This window comes from Leptopilina heterotoma, unplaced genomic scaffold, assembly GCF_015476425.1.
Source record: "Leptopilina heterotoma isolate Lh14 unplaced genomic scaffold, ASM1547642v1 Lhet_44, whole genome shotgun sequence".
Taxonomy (NCBI): Eukaryota; Metazoa; Arthropoda; class Insecta; order Hymenoptera; family Figitidae; genus Leptopilina; species Leptopilina heterotoma.
This window is the reverse complement of record NW_025111084.1, coordinates 1128201-1138994: the sequence shown is the minus strand read 5'-3', so window position 1 is coordinate 1138994 and position 10794 is coordinate 1128201. Positions and strand designations below refer to the sequence as shown.

General features: G+C 20.6%; 1 protein-coding gene across 4 annotated transcripts in view; it reads left to right on the top strand.

Annotated features, from left to right (window-relative positions):
• Positions 1–6235: 6235 nt before the first annotated feature.
• LOC122506896 (G-protein coupled receptor dmsr-1) overlaps positions 6236–10794 on the top strand; it is a 40103-nt gene continuing 35544 nt past the window's right edge. The window contains exon 1 of one of the 4 annotated variants that reach the window (XM_043619308.1): positions 6236–6431. The gene's annotated coding sequence lies outside the window, so the exon portion shown is untranslated. Of the gene's footprint in view, positions 6432–6719; positions 6931–10356; positions 10450–10794 lie in introns of those variants that run through there. The other 3 variants (XM_043619307.1, XM_043619309.1, XM_043619310.1) reach the window with 3 other exon arrangements.

The window sequence follows — 10794 nt, the reverse complement described above, 5'->3', positions numbered from 1 at the left end:
ATTTCCTATAGAGACACAGAGATAATTGAAGTGCATTATAATTTAGAAATTTCCTGTCTTAGATTGATATTATTTTTGTGGAGCAACAATATTTCTTCATTTCGATTTTTAATTAAATTGCAATTTTTGTAATTGTGTAACAAGTTTTATTTAATTATTATTATAAATTTTATTATTATTGTTATTATTAATTAATTAATTAATTAATTTTCGTGGGAAAACAATATTTTTTTTCTTTCTATAATTGGATTTGCAATTTTTGTAATTCTAATAAATATTTTTACATTCTCATAAAAAATGAGAAGGTTTGCTTGTTTATTTCTATTATTCTTGTTATATATATATATATTTTTGTTTAGTTATAATTATAATTATTATTATTACAAAATTGAAATCATTATTTCAAAATAAGTGAAATTTTATATGTGCAGATTTGGAGAGTGGATATTATTTTTTTTAGATTATTATCACTTTTTAAAATATTTTTTATCATATTTTATTTGTTTACGCTGAAAATAAAATAATTTTATATCCAAACAGTAGGTTTCTTGATTATTAATTTCATGAATATTTATATGAATGAATGAATTTTTATTTGAGCGGCAGTTCTAACTTGTATTTGCATAAAATAAATAAAATATTGGTTTGCAATACGGTTTATTTGATTTAGAATAACAATTATTTGATTCGAGTAAATATTTATTTGATAATAGTTGAAAATAATCGATTATTTGATTTCAAAGAATTTATATTCCCTCATTTATTTATTTATCTGTTTTGTTTTCTTTCTTTATGAAGATTTACTTTATTTGTTAAACATTGTGTTTTTTAGATGTCTACATGTTTTTTTTTAGTTGTTTGTACGTTTTTTAGTTGTTTATATACTTTTTAGTTGTTTACACAATTTTTAGTTGTTTACTCTCCAAATTTGAATTAGTATATGTAAATGTTTACTAATTTGAATTATTGACTGAAATTCAATTATTTTCAAAAATTTTAATAAAATTTTTGGTAAAATTTCAATTCTTTTCAAAAATTGTCCTCAATTCAATTATTTTTAATAACTAATATTTTAATAAAATTTTCCAAAAGAATTCAATTATTGAAAAAAAAAATCAATAAAATTCTACACAAACGTTTAATTATTTTCATAAAATGATAAAAATTTCACAGGAATTCAATTATATACAAATTTTTTATAAATTTCTTCGCAATCATTCAAATATTTTCATAAATAATAAAATTTTTACACAAATTCAATTATTTTCGTAAGTAATAAAATTCTTTTTAGAAATTCAATTATTTTCATAAATAATAAAACTCATTGCAGAATTTCAATTATTTTTAATACAATTTTAATCGAATTCTACAAAAAATGTATTTCTTTAAAATTTTATTAAAATTCGTCAAAAGAATTCAATTATTTAAAAATTTGTTGATAAAATTCTTTATGAGAATTCAATTTTAAGAAATATGCAATTAATCAATAAATTTTTTTGTTTATTTAAATAATTGAAATCTAGTAGAATATTTTAATAAAAATTGATTTAAAAATGAATTTTATTTAAAATTTTAAATAATAATTAAAAATTAAAAGCAAAGAGTAAATTTATAGAAATAATTGAATTTTGAAAAGATTCCAAATTATTTTCGAAATTTTAATAGAATTCTTTACAAAAATTTAATTATTTGTAGGTATAAATTTTAACAAAATCCTTCGCAAAAATTTAATTATTTTGATGAAATAAAAAAATATTCGTAAGAATTGAATTATTTTCAAAATTTAAATGGAATTTTTGAAAAAAGTCAATTATTTGTATAAATATTAAAACAATTCAATTTTATTTTCAAAATTTTAATAAAATTCTTCTCAAAAATTAAATTATTTGTATAAATATTAAAATTCATCGAAACAATTCAATTATTTTCAAAATTTTAATAATATTCGTCAAAAGAATTCAATTATTTAAAAATTTGTCTATAAAATTCAGTTCAATAAATTATTTATTTTTGCATTTTAAATAATTGAATTCAATTATTTAAAAATTTGTCTATAAAATTCAGTTCAATAAATTATTTATTTTTGCATTTTAAATAATTGAATTCTATTAGAATTTTCTAATCAAAATTGATTTAGAAATGAATTGCAGTTTTAATTTTAGATAATAATTGAATATTAATTAATTTCAATTATATTGCTATAAAGCAATATAATTGAAATTTCGTAAAATTGAATTGTAAACAAATGGATTTGAAAATTGTCAAAGAAATTTTTCGAAAATTATGAAAAATAATTGATTTAAAGAAGAATTTTAGTTAAAAATTGTTGAAAATAATAATTGAATTGATAATGATTTTATCACTCGGTCATTTTTAATTATTATAAAACATGAAGAAATCGATAACTCCGAGTCGAAGACTCGGATATTTTCATGTTTTATAGTTATGGAAAATTTAATTTATTGTTGTAAGTAATTGGGGCATTCTCCGTCAGATTTTCACTCAAAATTTTTTTTGGATTAAAACAATTTTTTTCGAATTCTATATGAAAAATAAGTAAATACGTGTTTTTTTATTTTTTTATTTGATCAAAATTATAAAAGTTATGATTTTTTTAAATTTAACATCTTCAGAAGCAAAAGATTTTTCTAACACTTTTAACTCCGTTATACCAAAAGATAAAAAATAATGTAATATATGAAAATGACTTGTTTTTTCTTGAATATTTCAAATATGTAATAAAAAATAACTTTAATAAAGCGAAAACATTAAATAAATTGAAATTTCTTCAAAAATGTGACTTTTCTCAAAAGCGAAGTAATTGATTTTCGATTTTTTTCTTCCATTACAACCACTGATAAATGTAGAAATTTTTCCCACTTATGCCAAAGTGGTGTTCTTTAGGGTTCAAATTATATTTAAAATTATGTCAGTAGTTGCACAGAGTTTTATTCGAATTTTACACTTTTTCAAAATTTAACCTTCAAAAACAAAAGAAAACGAATGTTTAGTGGTTAATTTCTTAATTTCCTTCTGTAAAATCTGTGCAACGACTGATATAATTTTAAATATAATTTGATCCCTAAAGAACACCACTTTGGCATAAGTGGGAAAAATTTCTTTATTTATCAGTGGTTCTAATTAAAGAAAAAAATCGAAAATCGATTACTTCGCTTTTGAGAAAAGTCACATGTTAGACGAAATTTCAATTTATTTAATGTTTTCGCTTTATTAAAGTTATTTTTTATTACATATTTGAAATATTCAAGAAAAAACAAGTTATTTTCATATATTACATTATTTTTTATCTTTTGGTATAATGGAGTTAAAAGTGTTTCAAAAATCCTTTGCTTCCGAAGATGTTAAATTTAAAAAAATCATAACTTTTATAATTTTGATCAAATAAAAAAATAAAAAAACACATAATTACTTATTTTTCATATAGAATTCGAAAAAAATTATTTTAATACAAAAAAATTTTGAGTGAAAATCTGACGGAGAATGCCCCAATTTTATATTCAGTAGTTTCAGTAATTGGTCTGTAATTTTTCATTTTTGGTCCGTAAAGTCCGAATTTTTAAATACTTTCACTGATTCGAGCCCTGTAATAAATTAGTAGAAATTACTATTTATTATTAGTAAAATAAATTAGTAAATAAATAAGTAAATAAATAAATAAATAAAATAATAAATTAATAAAAATTACTATTCATTATTAAAATTTTCTAATTCAAAAGCAAAAAGTGAGTGACTAATTCTTTAGAGAACTTATGTACTTGTTGAAATGAGAGATTTTTTATTACTGTCGTATATAACAATAGACCTCTTGTTATAAATAGAAAAGTTAATTTTTTCCTTTGCAATATGTCAGTGAAAAACATGGATATTTAAATGTTCATTTCTGCACGTATTTCTTTGAGATGAAAATTCCGCGGGAAATGTGAGAGAAAGAGGTATAAATCATCGATAAATAAAGGCTGATGAACGTGAATATCTTACGTTTTATAAAACTAGAACGGGAAATAGTTATTAATATCGATTCTCAACTACACTATATATTATTCTTCAATTTTTATGGATGATCTGCAACTTTTATATGACTTGCATGAACTGTGTGCAGTTTTTTATATTTAAACTGAAAAATCGGGAAAAGATATATTTTTCTTTTAAAGTTTTCATGTCTAAATCTAGTCAGAGGAGAGCAATTTGTATAAAAAAAAATTTTTTTTTTTTGCTTAAATTTTATAAGAACAATTTATTTTTACATTTCGCACACAGTTTTCTTGAGAGTAGCAAATTAATACTATAGTGGATTAAATTGATCACAAATTAAATTGATCAAAATTTGGATCACTTTTTGATTTGATCCAAATTTTTGATATTCATTGCAATCTGATACTTTTTAGTTAACAGTGCACATCTCGTTTTAACTTGAAATTTTTTTTCTTACAAACTTTAGCTCGCTTTAGCTGTATAAAGTTTTATAATGTATATTGTACTTTTAAGTAAACATAAGGGTTTTAGAAGAGGTTTAGAAAAGTTTATTACATAAATTAAAAACTTTCGACCAAACTATAGGTGTACTATTGTTATTTTTGTTCTCCGTGCATAAACTTTTAATGAGATTGTAAAATGAATTTTTTATAATAACCATTTTAATTTTATTTATTTTAAAATTAAAATTACTTTTTTTACATTATTTTCATCCAAAATAAGAAGTTCTTCGATTTTTTATTCTAAAATTAAAGTTATTCTAATTATTCTTATCTTATTTTTTCTAAAATTAAAACTACTTTGTTTATTATAAAATTAAATTGACAATTTCAGGATAATATTCTTAAATAATGTTTGAAAATAAGGTTCATTTTTCGATTTCTATGAAAAAAAAAAAAATGGTGGGCAAAATTTAAATTTTAATAAGATAAAGAGAAATCCCTTGTGGCTGTGATTTTGAATTCAAAAAATCTTCTTTTCATTTACTTATTTATTTTCATTCATATTTCTTAGATTTTTTTTCAATATTATATTTCTTTTTGTACCCTTACGTTCAAAAGATACAGTATTGCCCTTCGTCTTTATGGAATTCGTTTCTCATTCTGCTTTTTTCTTATATAAGAAAAAGGTTAAAATAATAAAAAAAATTACATGATTTATTTAAATTGGATTTCTCTTAGCGACTTTTAGAAAAAAGGATTTTACTTTTGAAGAAAAAGAATTCTTAATCTATTAACAACATAATTTATTAAGGAAATTGAATTTCAGAAAAAAAATAATAATAATAATTAATAATATATTAATATAATAATAAATTTTATTACTAAATTATGTTAATCTTTTTTTTTGATAGTAAAAAATTTATAAATGTAAATAATTGAACCAGTAACATTTAATAATTGAAAATAATTTAATTATTAAGAATAAATTATCATAATTATTGTAATTTATATTTTGTTAATAATATTATTTAAAATAGATTAATTTTAATTTATTTAATAATGTTTCCCATCATGTTTATTATTGACAAATATGAATTCACATTATATATGTTAATATGAAAATTCATATTGAAAAAAGATTAGCGTTTGTCAACGCTGCTTTGCATTTAATTAAAACAATCGTTGCTCTAATTAAACTCCATGACGTGGAAATTAAATTCCAACTGGATATTATCACTGAAATAAAACACTCTTTAGATTTTCAAATTCTTTTCGATTTTCCAGTTAATTAAAGTCCCTCAAAAATTATTTAAACTATTTCAAGTTTAACTTTATTTTAAGCCCTTTTTACTTGGATTTATTAATAATTAGAATGTAATTGATAATAATTTTATGAAAAACTATGTTTCTGGAAAAAAAATTATATTTTAAATTACTATTTTAAAAAATATATTTTTAATACATTTAAAATAAAATTTTTAATTAAGAAAAAAATTGGATAATTTTATTTTTGAATTTGTTTTAATTTAAAAAATTAGTTAAATACTTTTTTTCTTATTTGAAATAGTAAAGAAATTTTTGAAAATTGAAATTTTTTGAAATTAAAAGCATAATTTATATAAAATCGACTTTTATTGAATGAGAAATGCATCTATTCTTCTTGTATCAGGATTGATATCCTGGACCATATCGCGCAGGCTTCTCGTCGTAGCCAGAGAGGTATCCTGTCAAAAAGAGAGAGAGAGAGAGAGGTGGGATAAAAGAGACAAGAAACATTTTCATCAGTAGAGCCGCGACTTTGAAACCGATCGAAGTATATAGTTTTTTCCATCCCAATAAAATTCTATATTTACGAGACTTAATAACTTGTTGCCCATTTTGTATTCAAAAAATTTTATTCACAAATTAATTCCCGCTTGAAAAGTTAATAAAATTTTTTTTAGTGAAAGAAGGATTTTTATGTTTCTAAAAAAAAAAATTGTCAAAACAACGAGAGTTAGTAATTTGTTTCTTGATTTTTTTTACTGTAAAAAATGCGGAAAATCGAATACAGCAATTGATAAAAATTATTAATTATTTTTTACTAGAAAGAAAGAAAATTGATAAAAATTATTAATTATTTTTCATTATAAAGAAAGAAAATTGATAAAAATTATTAATTATTTTTAACTGTAATGAAGGAAAAATAATAAAAATAAATTAAAATAATTAAAAAACAAATAAATAAAAATACATAGGTAGCAAAATGCTCAGAATCGAAAAAGAGAACAAATATACAAATACAACATAAAAAGATGGAACAAACAGAAATAAATTAAATTAAAAAAAAATAATTCAATTTGAAAGAACTGAAAAAAGAGAATTTTCAATTGTTAGGAGAATATTGGGAATTGAAATTGAAAATGAGGAATTTTTACAGCAAGTGCACAATTTGGAAAATCAATTGTATTCTCTAAAGTTCCTTTGATATAATTGCTTTCATGTCAAAAAAAAAGTAAGTGGAAAATTTTCAACTTCCAGTTGTAAGAAAAAAAACTTATCGTCTTTCTCTAACAATGAGATTTAAATTCTTCCCGTCTACTTTTGATTTAACTTGCTAGTTTTGCTTTGACGATATATATACGTATATATAACAACGAAGAGGATAAAACTTTAAGAAAAGTAATTAATTTACTCATTCCATTTTCTAGAAAGTTTACAACATTCACGAATGTCGAGTTTTTTTTTTCATCATCTTTGGTTTGGAAATGGAAAAAAATTAATTATATTTTTTTTATTTTGTCTTCAATCACCGTATAGTCAGAAAACATGATTTTTTTTCTTCTCTAATTGTTTTCATTTGTCCTGATGTCTGAAAAATTGAAATTAAAAAAATTTATCTATTTTATAAATTAATTTTTTTATTTTCAAAAATTTATTGTTCATTTTAGAAAAATTTTTACTTCGAATATCTTTTTCGCTTTTATATTTGTCTTTTCTTCTCTTGGATATGACAGTTTTAATAAAAGGAAATATCAATTTTTTCCTTACTTTTTCTCTCTCGATGATACAGTTGGTCATTCTCAAAGACATATTTGCAAAACGATCAATAAAATATTTGAAAGATATATGTTATACTTTTTTTTTATTATTATTACCTTTCTACAACTTATTCTATCAACTGGAAATTTTTCGCAAAGAGAGATGAATCGTTGAAAGAAATAAAAAAATTTATCTTATATTGATATTTTAGAAATATATATATATATATATATATATATATATATATTTATTTATTTATTGCAAAAGTTTATTTTTAAAGAGATTGAAAATAGAAAAATAGTTAGAATAGAGAGAGAGAGAGAGAGATAAAATAAAAATCAGAACAAAATGAAAAAAAAACTTTATTTTTGTTTTGAAATTTTTAAAAATATGTTGTAACAGATTTTGTTTAAGCGATTGAATAGAAAAATAGTCGAAATCAAAAATTATTGAAATGAAGAAATAAATGAAGTGAAAAAATTGTTGAATGAGAAATAGTTGAAATGGAAAAAAGATGAAATAGAAAAATAATTGAAATGGAAAAGTAGTTGTTGAAAGTAGTTGAAATGGGAAAAAAATGAAATAGAAAAATAGTTGAATTGGAAAAATAGTTGAAATAGAGAAATTGTTGAAATAGAAAAATATTTAAAATGGAAAAGTAGTTGAAATAGAAAAGTAGTTGAAATAGAAAAATTGTTGAAATAGAGAAATAGTTGAAATAGAAAAAGAATTGAAATAGAAAAATAGTTGAAATATAGAAGTTGTTGAAACAGAAAAATATTTAAAATTGAAAAGCAGTTAAAATAGAAAAATAGTTGAAGTGGAAAAATAGTTGAAATGGAGAAATAGTTAAAATAGAAAAATAGTTGAAATAAAAAAAAGAATTGAAATAGAAAAATAATTGAAATAGATAGAAATAGTTGAAATAAAAAAATATTTGAAATAGAAAAATAATTGCAGTAGAAAAATAGTTGAAGTGGAAAAATAGTTGAAATGGAGAAATAGTTGAAATAGAAAAATAGTTGAAATAGAAAAATAGTTGAAATATAGAAGTTGTTGAAACAGAAAAATATTTAAAATTGAAAAGCAGTTAAAATAGAAAAATAGTTGAAGTGGAAAAATAGTTGAAATGGAGAAATAGTTGAAATAGAAAAATAGTTGAAATAAAAAAAAGAATTGAAATAGAAAAATAATTGAAATAGATAGAAATAGTTGAAATAAAAAAATATTTGAAATAGAAAAATAATTGCAGTAGAAAAATAGTTGAAGTGGAAAAATAGTTGAAATGGAGAAATAGTTGAAATAGAAAAATAGTTGAAATAGAAAAATAGTTGAAATAAAAAAAGAATTGAAATAGAAAAATAGATAAAATAGAAAAATAGTTGAAATAGAAAAATAATTGCAATAGAAAAATAGTTGAAGTGGAAAAATAGTTGAAATGGAGAAATAGTTGAAATAGAAAAATAGTCAAAAAAATAAATAATTAAAGTAGAAAAATACTGTAAAAAAATAATGCCTCAAGTTGAAAAATAAAAGAATGTAAAAAGAATGATAAAACAATGTTGCAGTGTATTATTAGAATCTTCCCTACGTGGAAATGTATATTTGGCAGATGAACTGACAGTTAAGTTATAAATTTTGAAAGGAATTGGACGCTTAATTAATCAAGAGAACAATCAATGGCCAATTTGGTTTCAGAATTGTAATCTGTAGTCCGGCTGTTGTGTTGAAGAGCCTTGTAACGTGAGCAATGTATTCAACATCAATACTATACACGTATCTCTCTGCCTCTAGCTATTTTGGCAAGAGGAGAACAAAGGACAATTTCCTTTGCATTAAAAATGTTTTCCTATTTTTTTTTTTGTTATTTCCATACATAAAAGTAGTTTTCTATTTTAAATATTTAAAAACAAAAGGAGACGAGAATTTAAGTATAGTCGATAAAAAAAAAAATGAAATTTGGAATATTTTGTTATTAAATTTCATGGAATATTTTTAATAAATACACCAATTGAATATTTATTTATATTTTTATACTGAGAATGATCTTTGAGAATTTTCCTGAGGGAAATTATAGTATTTTTCGCAGATGGAATATTTGCTGAAATATTTAAAATTTATTTATTATTTTATTCATTGATTTTTCTAACAGGATGTTTAGTAAATAATATTACAAAATAATATTCTCGTAATATTCCACGGAAATTATAAATATTTTTGAAATACTTCAATACGGGAATCTTTTTGGAATATTTTACAAAAAAATACTTGCGGATTATTCGTCAGGCATAATAATAATTATTCCCTATTTCAGAACCTAATTTGAAAAAAATAGTAGACGGCATCAAAGAATTATTATAAAACACTTTTTGAAACCATAAAATTTAGTTTTATGAAATTCTTTTTGTTTAAGTTTCTCACTCAAAATAAAGTGGAAAATTTCTTTTATTTTGTTTTTTTTTTCTTTTGTAGTTTTTTAAGTACCCCTTGAGAAAAGTAGCTTTTATTTCAAGATGAATGTGATCTCTACCATTAAAAAGTAAAACCTTTTCAAGTACATATTCATTTTTCATTGAAATTTTTTATTAAAACAGTTGAATTATTATTATTATACTTTATGGTTAATTTTAGAAAAGGGAAAAAACAAAATATGATTAAAATGTTAAAAAGAGTAAATGGAAAATAATAATAATAATAATAAAAATATAATTTTCAATCATAATAAAGTAAATATTTATTTATATCAAAATATAATGTTTTATTGAAATTGGTATTTTTTTCTGAAACGTTTTCGTTTAATTTTTATCACTTGTAGTCTTTTTATATACCTAATTCCTTTCATGCTCAAATATAGATAATTTTATGTGAGGAGAAAAAGTAGAAGTAACTATCTTTTTTAATATAGTAATAATAATACCTCAGCATAAAGTGAAGTCAATTCGTTGGAAACGTTCTTCTTTTATTGCTGCATTCATGTCACGATTTATTAAAGGTCTTTCATATTTTTCAGCCCCAAATTTAGATGATATATTCGTGCAAAATATGGAAGGAATTATGTAAATTGTTTTATTACTTTATATTTCACATTTTTTTATTATTAATTCTGCAATAAATTATAATTCTTAACTTATTATTATTATTATTATTAATTATTTCAATTATTTTCAAACAATTTTCTAATTTCAATGATTTTCAATATCTACTATTTTAATAAAATTTCCTAAAAAGAATTCAATTATTTAAAAAAAATTTAATAAAATTGTATGCAAACATTTAATTATTTTCATAAATAATAAAATTTTTTTAAGGAATTCAATTATTATTTTCATAAAAAATA